Source organism: Chelonoidis abingdonii, chromosome 20 (assembly GCF_003597395.2).
Source record: "Chelonoidis abingdonii isolate Lonesome George chromosome 20, CheloAbing_2.0, whole genome shotgun sequence".
In the NCBI taxonomy this organism is placed as follows: domain Eukaryota; kingdom Metazoa; phylum Chordata; order Testudines; family Testudinidae; genus Chelonoidis; species Chelonoidis abingdonii.
The window spans coordinates 24,719,285-24,735,517 of NC_133788.1; the positions used below are offsets into that span (position 1 = coordinate 24,719,285).

The following is a 16,233-nucleotide window of genomic DNA, read 5'->3' on the forward strand; positions in this document are numbered from 1 at the left end:
ATGTTTAAAAGGGAACTGGATAAATTCATGGTGGCTAAGTCCATAAATGGCCATTAGTCAGGAAGGGTAAAGAATGGTGTCCCTAGCCTCTGTTCATCAGAGGATGGAGATGGATGGGAGGAGAGAGATCACTTGATCATTGCCTGTTAGCTTCACTCCGTCTGGGGCACCTGGCATTGGCCACTGTAGGTAGACAGATACTGGGCTAGATGGACCTTTGGTCTGATCCAGTATGACCATTCTTATGTTCTTATGTTATGTTCTTATGTAGGAATTTGAGTGCCAAAATCAGTGCCTGTTTTTTTGTATATTGTTTTTCTGCAATGCAATACAAACTTTAAGCATAACTTAATGGAATGGGACTTTGAAATTGGAAAGGCAGAAAACACTTCTGTCCATTTTGGTGCATAAATATAGTTCTGTGTGCCTACACACACACTGACCTGTGAGAACCATACCTGGCATATGTGAAGCTGTGGTTTTCCTTGCTGTTCCCCCCCACCCCCGTGTGGAGTAAGGATGTGGCCCATTATGCTATGTGGAATGTTGGGGAGGGGGTAGGGAGCTCCTAGTGTGGAGTTCTCTAAGAATAGAATGGAATGGAACACTTGCGTAAGTTGGGGCTTTTTTAATTATCTACACAGATTAACATAAGGTATTTGCCCATTTTTCATGATTCTCAGGTGATTTGCTGTACATTTAAAAGAGAGATGAACACAGTGATGTTACTATATTTACAGTTCATCTAAATGTTAATGTGTCCTTTTCATCTCTGAATCAATATCTATAGTGACAGACAGGAATTGTCTGTTTACATGACTAGTATTGAACAAAATATGAGTACACACATACACTTAGTATTACCTCTGGTTTCTAACAATATAGGTTTGCATTTCAAAGTTCTAGCCTATCTACCATAGAATGGCCTTAATTAATATTTACATACTGTTCTGACATCTCTCTAATGGTTGTATGGTCAGAAAGCGTTAAGCATCCTTTATCACATTTTGTACAAGATTTGTTGTTCTATAACAGTGGTAGCAAGAATGCTTTGCATGGTCATATTTTAATTAGATAACGTCACAAGGGGGTTGGACTAGATGACTTTCTGAGGTCTCTTCCAACCCTCATCTTCTATGATTCTTCTGTGATCTTTCCCAAAGGACCATTGCCCCGTTCAATGCAAAGAATGGGAAGTTCTCAGTGAACAAGGCAGCTCTTCAATATTTTCTTTTACCCTTATTCAGTATGTGGTCCCATGTTGTATTTACTGCATATCACCCAAACCCTGCACTGAATAAGATTTTTTTAAATTTCTTCATCAGATTTTCTATGCCACTCACCCTAGAAAGTGTGTCTCACAGTCATTAATGAATTAATCTTCATGACACCACTATGAAAGAACCGAAACAGAAAAATTAAAGGCAAATTTTCAAGTGTGTACTAATGTAGGAGTGCTCCCAGCTTGTAGATCTTGATTTTTTTTTGGAGATGCTGAGCAGCCACAGTTCCCGTTGACTGACTTACTTTGGAGTGATGAGTGTTCAGTGCTTCTAAAAATCAGGCCATAGGTATCTAAAGTTGGACACAGAAAAATGTACGTAGTTAGTGGCCACTTTTTAAAAGTTGGGTTTAAGCAGCTTGCCTATTCTCATAAAGTCTGTGGTAGACATGGGAATTGAGCCAATTCTTCTGGGTCCCAGGCCAGAAATTTATGTGTAAGAGCATTTATGTTTAAAATTGAAATTTATGTCATCCCCTACCTAATTAACTACACATCCTTGAACAGGAGTCTCACATCTGATACCCTCACCCACTGAATGATCCTACATCACTTGTTGTCCATGTTGTGCACTAATTGAAGCAGATTGTATCATAATGTGTACATATAAGGAAATAGAATTAAGGTTGCATTGACAATCTTAATTCTGGCATTTTCTTGCATTTGAGTGTTTGACTTTGCAAGCTAATGTTATTCAAATTCAGTGGGTTTGTAGTTTTTTTTGGAATTATCTAGATCTAAAATAAAAGCAGCAAAAAAACCCCAAACACAATCCCAAATTCTAGCACATACCACTGCAAACTTATCTTTTTCATAGGGCTGTAGCAGAGTTTGAACCTCTGGGCTCTTCAGATTCTCTGCACATACTGCTACCACTTGTTTTAAGAGTAATCATGTTAGCCAATTAACAGTACTGGTCAGTTATTCTGTCTCTGCACCAGCTGCTAGAAGGGGATACAATGCATCATTTGCAAGTACGTTCCGTAATTAAGTGCTAGACAACAGTGGAATATTGGGGATCAGTATTTCTGGCTTCTCTTTTTGGCTTTGAGTGGGATGGGTTAAATTGATAAAATGGGGGGAGGAGGGGACTGGGAGCAGCGGCTCCTGGATGTTAATTTGTTTGTTCATCTCATGCTCCCGAAATTAAACTTTAAGAAGGGCCAGATTCATATGTACACTGTTTCCCGCTTTCCAGTGAAGCAAATCAGATATAAAACCAGTTTAACTGGCTTGTTAGACCATATGGAATGTACCAGTGATTTGACCTTTAGCCTTTTTCTGCTCTGATTGTGAAGAAACACTCAGGTCACATTTTGTAGGTTAACTCGCAGATTTCCAAACTTTTGCCAGCACATCCCCATTTTAAAGAAGTATTTCCAGCCGGGACCTCAGACAGCGTGGAAGATGCCATTTTGCTTTACAGAATGGCGCCATCCACACATCATGATCTTGCATGCTCCATATGTACAATTCACTGCATGAATTATGCTATTTTCCTCAACAAAATGATGTCCTCTGCACAGTGTGACCTTGTACATATGGTGCATACAAGGTTGTGTTGGGCGGAGGGTGCCATTTTGTAAAGTAAAATGGCGTCTATGCATCATGTCGTCCCCCACACGCTACATGCAAGGGCACACTATCCAGAGCAAAATGGCATCCTTCACACACTAGGGATTGCTGTGACCCCTTCTGCTAAAATGAGGTTGTGACCCACCGTTTGGGAACCACTGGTGTAACTGATGCAGTGATGTCTGCCTCAGTTGGCAGAGATTCTGAAGCAAAAGCTTTGAAAGGGATAAATTGCACAATTAGTTTCAATTAGGTGTTAGTTGAAATGCCCAGTACTAACTGTTCCACTGCTGATCAAATCATGGAGGAAAAGAGGTATAATATATACTATGAAGATGTGTACAATCTATGGATGACAGCTCACTTGAGCAAAATTAGTGTGTGCTGCTTTGCAGTGATGTGTTATTGCCATGTTGGTCCCAGGCTATTAGAGACACAAGGTTGATGAGGTAATATCTCTTATGGAACAACTTCTGTTGGTGAAAGAGACACACTTTCAAGCTTACACAGACCTCTTCAGGTCCTTGGAAGCTGCCACTGCTTATTTTTTCCCCTAATCAAGAAGGACTCAAGCCCTGGTGCCTAACAGGGCCCAGCAGGGCATCTAAGCTCCTTAGGGGGGCATTGTGCCTGAGGAGCTCAGCAGAATGTACAATAGATGACAATGTTCAAAATACATTTGTATGTGGCATCTCAAGTAGGTGGAGCTTGGTTTGTGGATGGAACTTGAAGATATCATTTCTTTCCCCCACTAAGATTTATGTGCACTTCACATCTGTGTGTGTATGTAACATGCTGGGGAGGTGAGTGAATATTCCTGTTACTCCAAACAGCTGATGGCCACCTAAATGTAAGGGGGTGATTCCTCCCATTGACTTCAGTGAAGTTACACTAAAGCTTGATTTTGTCCAGGGGGCTTATCATGAGTTTATCCTGATGACGATTCATGCCCAGTAACAAATCACTGGGGAGAAGAGGTAAAACTCTCTTTTCCATCTCCTTAGAAATTTTGCCTGTACACTTAAGAATGAGATCACTCCCCAACAGAGGCTTTTCTAATAAATAAGCTAATGTTGTTTATATTATAGTAGTGTCAACAGTCACAACTCAGAGTGGGTCCCCATTGTGCTAGATGCTCTGTAAATGCAGAATGGGAAACTGGTCCTGTCCCAAAGAGTTTACAGTCTAATAGACAATACAAAGGGATGGAGGGAAAACCAGAGGTACAGAGAGATGAAGTGACTCATCTGAGATCACACTGTAGGTCAGTGTCAGATCTGGGAATAGAATCCAAGTCTCCTGACTCCCAGTCCTGTCTGGTATCTGCTGGACCAGTGATGCTGCTTCACTGCTTGTCTCTTATGTATGCAAAATAAGTGAAGTGCCCAAGACTAGTATGAAAAACAGCCTGATGGTGGCTAAGGAGGCTAGATTACGGTAGGAACAGTAACATCATCTACAGGCAGCCAGTTTGTGTAGCTCTTTGCACAGTTCTGTGAGAAGAAAAATTTTAAATGACCCTTTTTCTCCTTTTAAACAAACCAAGCAAATTAAGCACGGTCAGTGCCTCCCCTTTCATCCAGGCTTCTGTTCTCAAAGTTCTCATATATAAACCCTATACTGTATGATCTTCATTGCAGAACAGATAAGAAATTTACTGGAAATTGGGGCTGTCAAGTGATTAAAAAAATGTAATTGTGATTAATCGCATGGTTAATTGCTCTGTTAATAATATGCCATTTATTTAAATATTTGTTTTCTACATTTTCAAATATATTTAAATTACAACACACTACAAAGTGTACAGTGCTCACTTTATATTATTTTTTATTAAAAATATTTGCACTGTCAAAAAGAAACAAAAGAGAGTATTTTTCAATTCATCTAATACAAGTATTGTAGTGCAGTCTCTTTATCATGAAAGTTTAATTTACAAATGTAGAATTATGTACAAAAAATAACTGCACTCAAAAATTAAACAATGTAAAACTTTGGAGCCTACAGATCCATTCAGTCCTTCTCCTTGTTCAGCCAGTTGCTCAGACAAACAAGTTTGTTTACATTTGCAGGAGGTAATGCTGCCTGCTTCTTGTTTACAATATCACTTGAAAGTGAGAACGGGTGTTCACATGGCACTGTTGTAGCTAGGGTTACCAGATATCCTGATTTTATAGGGACAGTCCTGATTTTTGGGTCTTTTTTTTATATAGGCTCCTATTACCCCTCCCCCCCATCCCAATTTTTCACACTTGCTGTCTGGTCACCCTAGTTGTAGCTGGCATCAAAAGATATTTAAGTGCCTGTCATAAACAGATAGTAGAAGTTAATAGAACAGAAGTACTTTATATCTCTTTTGACTGTAAAGGGTTAACAAGTTCAGTGAGCCTAGCTGTCACCTGACCAGAGGACCAATCGGGACAGGATACTTTCAAATCTTGAGGGAGGGAAGTTTCTGTGTGTGCTGTTAGTGTTTTGCGTTGTTGTTGCACTCGATTTCTTGGAGACCAATGTGCAACCAGGTTTCTCTCCAATCTCTTCAATACAATCTTCTTATGAAATTCAGAATAGTGATACTGCTAGTAGGCGAGTTAGGCTTATGTTTGTTTTCTTTATTGCAAATATGCATTTGGCTGGGAGAGTTCAAATTTTATTTTTGCTGAAAGTGATTTTAATTTGTACTTGAATACTTGGTGAGGGTATCCCATTCGATATAAAGACCCTGTACCTAATCCCATCCTTAAATTTACAAAATAATTTACTGTTTTTTCTTCTCTTAATTAAATTCTTCTGTTAAGAACCTATTGTTTTGTTTTTATTCTGTTGTAGACCCCAGACGGGGTCTGGATTCACCAGAATAGAGTAAAGGAGGGAAGTGAGAGAGAGGCTAATTTCTCTCTGTGTAGAATTACCGTCTCTCTCAGGAAGAGTCTGGAGGGGAGAGGAAAGGAGGGGAAGTGCAGTTTCCTCTCTGTTAGATTCAAGGAGTTTGATCACAGTGACTTCCACGGTAACCCAGGGAGGGGAAGCCTGGGAGAGGCAACGGTGGGGGAAAGGGTTTACTTTCCTTGTGGTAAGATCCAGAGGGTCTGGGTCTTGGGGTTCCCCGGGCAAGGTCTTGGGGGGACCAGAGTGTACCAGGGACTGGAATTCCTGGTTGGTGGCAGCGCTACAGGTTCTAAGCTGGTAATCAAGCTTAGAGGAATTCATGCTGGTACCCCATCTTTTGGATGCTAAGGTTCAGAGTGGGGAATTATACCATGACAGTGCCAGATGCACTAAAGATTCATATGTCCCTTCATGCTTCAACCACCATTCCAGAGGACATGCATCTATGCCGATAACAGGTTCTGCTCGATAACGGTCCAAGGCAGTGCAGACCGAAGCATGTTCATTTTCATCATTTGAGTCCGATGCCACCAGCAGAAGGTTGATTTTCTTTTTTGGTGGTTTGGGTTCTGTATTTCCACATTGGAATGTTACTCTTTTAAGACTTCTAAAAGCATGCTCCACACCTCGTCCCTCTCAGATTTTGGAAGGCATTTCAGATTCTTAAACCTTGGGTCCAATGATGTAGCTATCTTTAGAAATCTCACATTGGTACCTTCTTTGTGTTTTGTCAAATCTGCAGTGAAAGTGTTCTTAAAATGAGTAACGTGCTGGCTCATCCTCCGAGACTGCCATAATTTGAAATATATGGGAGAATGCAAGTAAAACATAGAGCAGGACACATACAGTTCTTCCCCAAGGAGTTCAGTCACAAATTTAATTTAATGAAAAAAATAATGCATTACATAATCTGCATGGAAGCATGTCCTCTGGAATGGTGGCCAAAGCATGAAGGGGCATATGAATGTTTAGCATATCTGGCAAATAGGTACCTTGCAATGCTGGCTACAAAGGTGCCATGCGAAGGCTTCTCACTTTCAGCTGACATTGTAAATAAGCAGGCAGAATTATCTCCCATAAATATAAACAACATTGTTTGTCTTCACGCTTGGCTGAACAAAAAGTAGGACTGAGTGGACTTGTAGGCTCTAAAGTTTTACATTGTTTTGTTTTTGAGTGCAGTTCTGTAAGAAAAAAAATCTAAAGTTGTAAGTTGCACTTACAGGATAAAGTATCAGAAGGGTAGCTGTGTTAGTCTGGATCTGTAAAAGCAGCAAAGAATCCTGTGGCATCTTATAGACTAACAGACGTTTTGGAGCATGAGCTTTCTGGGTGAATACTCACTTGGCCAGATGTCTCATGCCTCACAAGGTGCCACAGGATCCTTTGATGCTTTTACAGGATAAAGTGATTGCACTCTAGTCCTTGTATGAGGTGAACTGAAAAATACTATTTATCAATTTTACAGTGTAAGATGTGTAAAATGTAGCCCAGTTTAGGATGAGGATGATTGGTCAGTGAAGATTATTTTGATTAATTGAACTAAACTTTGTAGAAGAACCCCTGTTGTCCCGATTTTTAAATAGTATGCCCAGTGTAAACAAGCTCTTTATTTACTGCTAAGGAGACAAGAGCTAGAACTGGCAGGTTGTGGGGAAGGCGGGCTGGCAGGGAGGGACTCCATCGTTTGGCAGGCTCTAGTCAGAGCAGGAAGGTGTGTGAGGCGGTGGAAGGGTGGGACTCAGGCAGGTATTTCCTTCTCACTCCTGACTTCTGCCCTGTAACATTCCAGGGCGGGCGAGAAAAGCAGCAGCGACTCAGCGCTGCCGGCGGGAGGCTGGCCTGGGCTAGGCGCGGCGGGTAAGTGAAGCACTTGGAGCTGCTTTGGCTCGACGGGGCCGCCCGCCAAGTGAATTGCTACTGCCCACATTTCCGGGCTGAGCGCCGCGCGGCCCCGGCTCGGTCCCGCCCAGCGCTGCTGAGGGCGGAGTGAGGGCAGCGGCTTCACCGCGCTCTCCCCGCATGCTCCGGAGCGAGACGGGCGCAGGTTCCGAGGGGAGCTGGAAGTGACACGGTCTTCGCGAGCCCCTCCGCTCCTGCCGGGCCAGGCGCCTGCTTCCCGCGCGGGGCGGGACCGATCCCGACCCCACAGGTGAGACGGGCGGGGTGTCCTGCCCGCGGAGCCCCCATCGCCGGCCCTGGGCGGGTGTGAAGTCAGCAGCGCTTCTTGCAGGCCCCTCGCTAGTGATCCTGGGAGGCTGAATGGAAAGGCGGGACCTAGCGACCAAGTTTCACTTTCTGCGTTTGCAGGCGAGGGAACAAGCGGAGGTGTGTGTGTGTGTGTGAGAGAGAGACCCTTACACCAAGCGAGTCCCTGGTGTGCTAACTTCATCCGCCTCAGTCGCCCTGTAGAGGAGGGGAATATATTGTGTGAGAAGCCCCCAGCCCTGGAGAGCCAGCCAGTATGTCCCATTTGATAGTCATGCCAACATTTACTCACAAAATAAGTGTGTATGTATTCAGCTGATGTGTTGTGTCAAGATAATGCGTTCTTTTACTGAGTTTTGTGCTGCTTCAGAGAGAGGCGCTCCTGGGTAATAGACATGAAAGCGGAGAGTGAACTTCTGTAGCTGAAAGCTTATGCTCAAATAAATTTGTTAGTCTCTAAGGTGCCACAAGTACTCTTGTTCTTTTTGTGGATACAGACTAACATGGCTGCTACTCTGAAACATGGAAGATATTGTTCCTCAGATGCTTAAACTCTCCAAGTGGTATGGAGCTGAAGGCAACAGGCAAAATTGCCAGTCTGCCATTTCCTAAATTGAGAATGCTTTGATTAAGTCTTTAAAATTGCAATGTAGAATTAAAAAAAATAAAATAACCTCATGGTATGTTCCTCAGATAATCAGCAAAAAATTTCACTCCAAAATGTTACAAATTGCATTTCAGAGTAGCAGCCCTGTTAGTCTGTATCCGCAAAAAGAACCAGAGTACTTGTGGCACCTGTTCTTTTTACAAATTGCATTATTATTCTGTTTATATTGTAACACCCCCTAAATTGTTGTAATTAAAACAAAGTGAAGTCCCCTAGAGGACCTGTTCTTCGGGAGGGTGGTGTGAGTCTTAGGGTGTGGTTATACTTGCAGCTGTACAGCGCTGCCGCGGGAGCGCTCTCACGGCAGCGCTTTGAAGTATGACTGTGGTCGCAACGCTGCAGGTACTCCACCTCCCTGTGGGGATTAGCTTGCAGTGTTTTTTCACACCTCTGAGTGAGAAAGTTGCAGCACTGTAAAGCGCCACTGTAGCCAAGGCCTTAGATAGCCTGTTAATAAAATCATCTAGAGGGATGATTAAGAGATGGGTGTGGCTGAGTGCAGAAGAAAGAAGCTGATTTTGCATTTGCTGTAACAAAGGTGGTAATGGCATGTAATTTTAAAAGCTTTTATTCCTTATTATCCTAGAGAGAGAGAGTGTGTGTGTGTGTGTGTGTGTATTTTAGGTAATTATATGGCTCCCTTTGTGTGCCTTGGTTACAAAATGTGCTTTTCTGGAAGAGTCTTAAAACTATGTTGGAATAATAATACTTTGCTCTTATTTAGCAGTTTGCATACACAGATCTCGGAGCACTGTACAAAGGAGGGTTGGTATCATTAGCCCTATTTTATAGATGGGGAAACTGAGGCACATCTTGTCCAAGATTTACACAACAGGCTAATGTCAGAGTTGAGAATAGGATCTATGGTCCTGGCTCCCAGTTCAGTGCCTTAGCTGCTGCACAATGCTGCCTGCCCACTTCACAGTCATAATTAGGACCCTACCAAATTCATGGTCCAGTTTAGTCAATTACATGGTCATAGGATTTTAAAAACTGTAAATTTGATGATTTCAGCTATTTAAATCTGAAATTTCACTGTGTTGTAATTGTAGGGATCCTGACTCATGAAAGCATTGGTGGGGTTTGCAGTATTGCCACCTTTACTTCTGCGCTGCTGCCAGTAGTGCTGCCTTCAGAGCTGGGTAGCTGAAGAGCAGTTGCTTCTGTCCCTGAGCTCAGCTCTGAAGGCAGAGCTGCTACCAGCAGCGGCGCAGAAGGATGGCATGGTGTGGTATTGCCCCCCTTACTTCTGTGCTGCTGCTGGCAGGGCACTGCCTTCAGAACTTGGTGCCCGGCCAACAGCCGCCTCTCTCTGGCTGCCCAGCTCTGAAGTCAGTGCAGAAATAAGGGTGGCAATACTGCAACTCTCCTAAAATAACCTTGTGACCCTCTGCAACCCCTTTTTGGGTCAGGACCTCCATTTTGAGAAAAACTAATCTCCCCCATGAAATCTGTATTGTATAGGGCAGGGGTAGTCAATAGGCGAACCACAGGCTAATTCTGGACTATCTGATGCTTTTGAGTGGACCCCAAAATCTTTTTATGTAATTATTATTATTATTATTATTTATTATTTATATTATTTTTCTCTGGAGTCTGGACCTTGACTATACCTTGACCAAGAAATTTGGACCTTGACAAAAAATAATAGACTACCCCGGTATAGGGTAAAAGCACACAAGAGACCAGATATAATGGGGGAAACCAGATTCCATGGTCCGTGACACATTTTTCATGGTCATGAATTTGTTAGGGCCCTAGTTGTAATCCCACATAAGTGGATATGATTATTTCTTAAATTACTGTTATTTACAAAAGTGTCTGACTAGTCTGCAGAAAGGGTGCATCTTGTTTTAATGATTTTAATCTTCTCTCAGGTAATGTGACTGCAGTTACTTTGTATTTTTATGAGTTTGCAAAAAGACAACCTGGGAACTGGTATGGACAGTGTTGCACTATTATAGTTAAGGAGGCTTTGGTTGGGCAACTCCCTCCATCACTACAGATAGATGACAAATGCTTTTAGTTTTCAGTGTCTTTGGACTGACTCAGTAAAATTCTCAGATTGATGTGGCAAGCAGTGTGTCTAGAGCAGGGGTCGGCAACCTTTCAGAAGTGCTGTGCCGAGTCTTCAGTTATTCACTCTAATTTAAGGTTTCGCGTGCTGGTAATACATTTTAACCTCTTTAGAAGGTCTCTTTCTATGAGTCTATAATATATAACTAAACTGTTGTTGTAAGTAAAGTAAATAAGGTTTTTAAAATGTTTAAGAAGATTCATTTAAAATTTAAATTAAAATGCAGAGCCCCCCAGGCCAGTGGCCAGGACCCAGGCAGTGTGAGTGGCGCTGAAAATCAGCAGTGCCATAGATTGCCTTCCCTGGTCTAAAGGTAAGTATAGCACCAGTCTGGAGAGAGTGGATTGTTCTCACATCTAGTGTTGGCTATTTTCCTCCCCTCAGTGTTAGATACTTGGGTACAGCCCTATGTTTTTGTGATCGCCTGTGCAGAGTAAGGCTATGTCTATACTACCACTTATGTTTGTAAAACTTATGTCGCTCAGTGGTGTGAATATTCCACCATCCAAGTGACATGAATTACGCCAGCATAAGCGCTAGTGTGCACAGTGGAGATGGGAAACGTGAAGTCTGGATCACCTAATAGGTCCACAGCAGAGCCAAGGATAGAACCCAAGTCTTGTGAGTTCCAGTCCATTCATGGTTTCTCAACCTGGGAGTTGTGAACTGATCCTGAGAGGTCACAACCATATCCCTGCTTTTATGGCTAGATGGGAGGTTCTGAATTTTTTTTGTTCTGTTGGAACATGGGGTCACAGCATGGAAAATTTTGAAAACCTAGTGCACCTTGTCGCCCCATTTGGAAGAATGAGAAGATAATTGGCACTTTTCAAAACAGCCAATGACTCCTTTAGGATATCCTGATGTCTGGGATAGAAATTCCAGTATGTCACCGACGAGAAAGAAGTAGAGGCATTTGCTTTAATATCCCTCTCAGTAGATGATAGCAAATGAGGAAAATTTCCATGCTGGTGTGAGCAGTGGGATTGGCACTCTGAGATCGTGTTTTCACATAGCAGACAATCACAGTTAAAACCATATTTATATACAGCTGAAATGTAGTTGCAATGAAACCAGTTAATGACATGGCTTCACTCACTCAAATCACCTAAAGAACAGCTCTCTGTAAACTTTTCTCGTTTACCAACAGAAGTTGGTCCAATTAAAGATATTACCTCACCCACCTTGTGCCTTACTCAAATTATGTTAATTTCGTGTTTGGAAACCTGTGTTTGAGACTATGCAGAATTACTGTTTGTGTACAGTAATTTGGGACTGGACCTTCTTCACAATGTAGTGTATCTGCATTCTACAACAAACTAGGACATGTAGACTGAAATCAAGCAAAGTGTCTTTCTCCAGGTTTGTTCCATTGCCCCTTATCTGGTTAGTCTTCTTTTCTTTAAGTCCTGTCTACACTATGTTTTTTAACTGTTTGTAACCAATTAATGACATGGTAGGCTCTAAACATGATTTGTGTCCAATCACAAACATAGTTAGTATGGTGATAGTAACCACGGCAGCTAATCTTGTCTCACCCTTTCCAGTGGTCTAGGTTCATATGTGATTGTCTTTGTGTAACAAAGCGTAACACTCTTATGTTATGGAGTGTTGGGACCACCCTCATTGTGCCTCAGTAACTGGATTGATTGATCCTTCTGGCTCTGTCTGCTATAGGACATTCCGGAATGCATTGGCTATGTCCTCTGGGCACTCTTTCCTTTGTTGAGGCAGTGTGGGATAGCTTCCCAGATTTTCCAGAATGTACTGACACAGACATGCTGAGACAGCAAAGTTTGGTGTTACATTGACAAAGTCTGTGTTATGACAGAAGCTACTGGTGGACAGAACTCCAGCAGTCTTTGTTGTAATTATTCACGTGTATCATGTTCTGGTGGCAAAAAAAAAAGCTTCTATATTCTTCCAAGGCTGCCCTCCATTATTTCAGGGGCATTAGTTACCTTTGTCACTCCGGTCAATAACACTTGCTCTATTGCAGTTTACACAGTCCATACGCTCTGGCTCACTGTGGTCTTCCCCATACCAAAATCATCTGCCAGAGACTGCTGGTCTCTAGAGTGCTTGGGAACACTTCCACCAAGGATGGCTGTCATCGGTAGCTTTTCTTCTGTGCGACAGCTGCTCATTTCACACACCCATTCATAAAGTGCACTTGGCTGATCACTATCAGTTTGGACTTCACAACACTGACCCACCAGCAGATAGAGCTCAGTCTGGCTCATTTTCTGCCCTCCCTGTAGTTCAAAACAGCAATGAATGAACACAAACTTTAGTACACCTCTACCCAGACATAACGTGACCCGATATAACACAGTAAAGCAGCACTCCGGTGGGTCAAAGTAAGTTTGATATAACGGGGTTTCACCTATAACATGGTAATATTTTTTGGCTCCCAAGGACAATGTTATGTCAGGGTAGAGCTGTACTTGTCTCTGCCTTCTTGTCAGATGGCACCTTGGGAGGCATCTGGGGTGGTGCTTTCTGCCCTACTTTGCTTCTAGGCACTAAAATGAAGGAGATGGAAAAAGCAGCAGCTTGCAATGACTGGAAGACCTAGACGCTACGACTTCTGTGGCAAAGGAATTATGAGTTTTGCCTAAGAAATCCCCTAATCTTAGGCAGGAAGTGGAGGTTGTCTGGAAAAAAAAAAACCTGCATAGTTTTGGCATGGGCAGCTGCTGCCAAGACACTGCAAAAGATTTTCCTAGGAAGACAGACAGAATGCTAGGAGTGAACACAAAAACACAATTATGATGGCAGACAACCTGTTGTTTGGATGCGTGCTGAATATTGCAAATTGCAGCTGATTAAAGAGACCATGCCTCTAACTGGTCATAAAATTATTATTTCGGCCATAGTGTGGATGAGACCTCTCTGTCACCAGTTTACCAAAGGTATTTGAGTGTCTTCATTTAGCAACAGTATTCTTGCATCTAGCCCAAGGCTTGGTTTAGATCTGTTGTTTTACGATAAGGTGTGTTTGGAACAACTGTTGAGATATTAAGAGTCCAGGAAGGCTTTTGTTTCACAAATACTGAGTTGCTGTGACTTTTATGGAGCTATCGCACTGCAGCGCTGTGTGGACACACTGCAGCGCTGGCCCTACACAGCTGTACGACCACAGCTGTAACTACCAGCGCTGCAAAAATGTAAGTGTAGCCATGCCCTAATAAGTGTATTTGGCCATTTACGTAAAAAGAGCAGAGTTATCTAAACAAATACAACAGAGCTTGAAGACAGCAAGTGTCCCATGGCTTTACCTCACTTTAAAAATCAATTGTATTCTCTATTTCCATTAACTAAGAATTTAACAGTTGTCTTTGGAGTTTTCATGACCACCTTCTATTTAACTTAAACAGGACATTTCTGTCAAAAAAGGAAGTGTACGTACTGATGCGTTTCAACACCAGAGCGCCTGACAGGAGTAGAGGACAGTAAAGTATGAAAATTCAGGTGTTTGACCTTTACTAGTATGATTGTCATTCAAAGTTTAAAAATTTAGATAAATCAGTTTCCTATAGCATAATAGTGAGACCCTGTTCTGTTTAACCTCTAAGATGTTCTATTTCATTGAAATAGAATAGCTGCAAACCATAGAAATAGAGGGAAATGCTTTTCCATTTTAAAATATTTCTCTCTGTCGGAGTTGGGTTTTTTTTAAACTTGCTAGTGGTTACTAATTAATCTTATATTGTACATTCTGCACTGAATCAGTGTTTACTCAGGGAAGTAACTTTCAACAGCGAGATGTTTGTTAGTTTTCATAACTAAAATGAGCAATTTCACAAATTACACAGCACCATTCTGTAATCAACTTTCTGTTTAAAATAAAAGTAACTGATACATATTTAAAACTCTAAACAGTGGACCTTACAACCTGTATTTCTGCAGTTGAAGTTTCTAGTTGTAGCAATTGTTGCTGTGACCAACAATGCAGTTTTAAAAAACAAAATATTGTACAGTCAGAGGTATTAAAGGTTATTAGAGAATTTCTATAGAATCCTATAAATCAGGGCTAATCTACACTGGGAACGCTAAAGCGCTGCCACGGCAGTGCTTTAACATGCCTTGTGGGGTTGCAGCGTGGGGAGAGAGCTCTAAAAAACTCACTTCAACGAGGGGCATAGCTCCCAGTGCTGGTGCCTTGTCTACACTGGCGATTTACAGAGCTGCAACTTGCTGCATTCAGGGAGGTATTTTTCACCCCCCCCCTGCCCCGAGTGAGAAGGTTACGGTGCTGTTAATTGCCAGTGTAGACAAGCCCTCAGAAAGAGAAAAACCTTGTTCTGTCTGCTATCTCCAGTGTTCAATAGCAGGTTGTCTTCTGTTCCAAGCACCTTGCAAACAGTTCAGAATTGCTGCTTCTGTGTACTGGGAGGGGAAGAAATGCCTACAGATCCTCCTGCCAGAAGTTGTGTCTCGCTAAGAATTTGGATGGCAACGCAGACCATTCTTTTGTTTTGTTTTCTAGAAGCAGTGAAGGTTAATGGAGTGGTTTATTGTGGTGCTGAGAGGCAAAATTTTTCACATCTGTGAGCAACATAGCTAGGTTAATTTTTAAGTTTTGAGTGTGGGTCAGCCTGAGTTGGGGAGTAGTGTCCTGATATGAGGAGGGTAATGAAGGAAGTAAGAACAAATTGGAGAGAGCATAGTAAAATGTGTTTGGAGAGTCTAGTTGCAGTTACCAGAATGTGTGTGCACTGCAGAATGGAAGCATAGTGCCCCTTCCCTGTTTTCTTCCCTACTTGGAAATTAACAGAGCAGAGCAAAGAGGATAATGGGTCTATCCCATTTAAACTAAACCAGACCACCTGCCAAGTGTCAGTGTATGCTTATGGTATTCTATGTCCAACTGGATTATGTGAGAGGCTCCTTCCAAATCTCAGTTGTTGACCATGTTTACCTGGCAGTTAGTGCTATTCAACCTTTTTCAGCTCAGAGTGAGCCGCACTGAGGATTTTTCTGCTTGATACAATGTGGGACAAAGAAAGTGCTGTATGTTCAAGCTAAAGCAATGAGAATTCAGAAGATGCTTTTGTGTGCCTGTTTGTTTGTTTTTTTCCACAGAGGCTTCAGCTAAGTTGGCTTTGTGTCATCAAGTGAATTTTTGCCTAAAATACTAATTGTCTGCCATCTGAGATAAGCAGCATCTCTAAAAATATCTCATTGATGTAGATCAAGGAGGGGCACTGCCATTTAGGGTATATCAGTGGAAAGAAATATTTGTAAAACCTGGACATTACTACAAGCAGAACTGATCTTTCAAAGTAAATACCCGGAGGGATGAGCTGGAGTGCCGATGAGAAGCGCAGATGGGAAAGTAATTCAAATACTTCCTGATGGATTGTATTTTCTAAGGGCTTGTCTAAGGGTGTGGCTGGCATTGGAAGTCTGGCGGTGCAGAGGAGCTAAAGCAGGCTCCCTGCCTGCACTGGCCCCACGTCGCTTACAGAAGCAGCTCACTTGTCCCTGTGTGGCTCTTGGGAGGGGGGAAGGTGGCTCTGCACGTTGCCCCTG

General features: G+C 42.3%; 1 protein-coding gene across 3 annotated transcripts in view; it reads left to right on the plus strand.

Annotated features, from left to right (window-relative positions):
• MYO1C (myosin IC) overlaps positions 1–16,233 on the plus strand; it is a 146,164-nt gene that overhangs the window by 17,333 nt on the left and 112,598 nt on the right. Inside the window, exon 1 of one of the 3 annotated variants that reach the window (XM_032788285.2) lies at positions 7,678–7,895. The exons of 1 other annotated variant lie outside the window; for it this stretch is intronic. The gene's annotated coding sequence lies outside the window, so the exon portion shown is untranslated. Of the gene's footprint in view, positions 1–7,677; positions 7,896–16,233 lie in introns of those variants that run through there. One more of the 3 variants, XM_075074027.1, reaches the window with a different exon arrangement.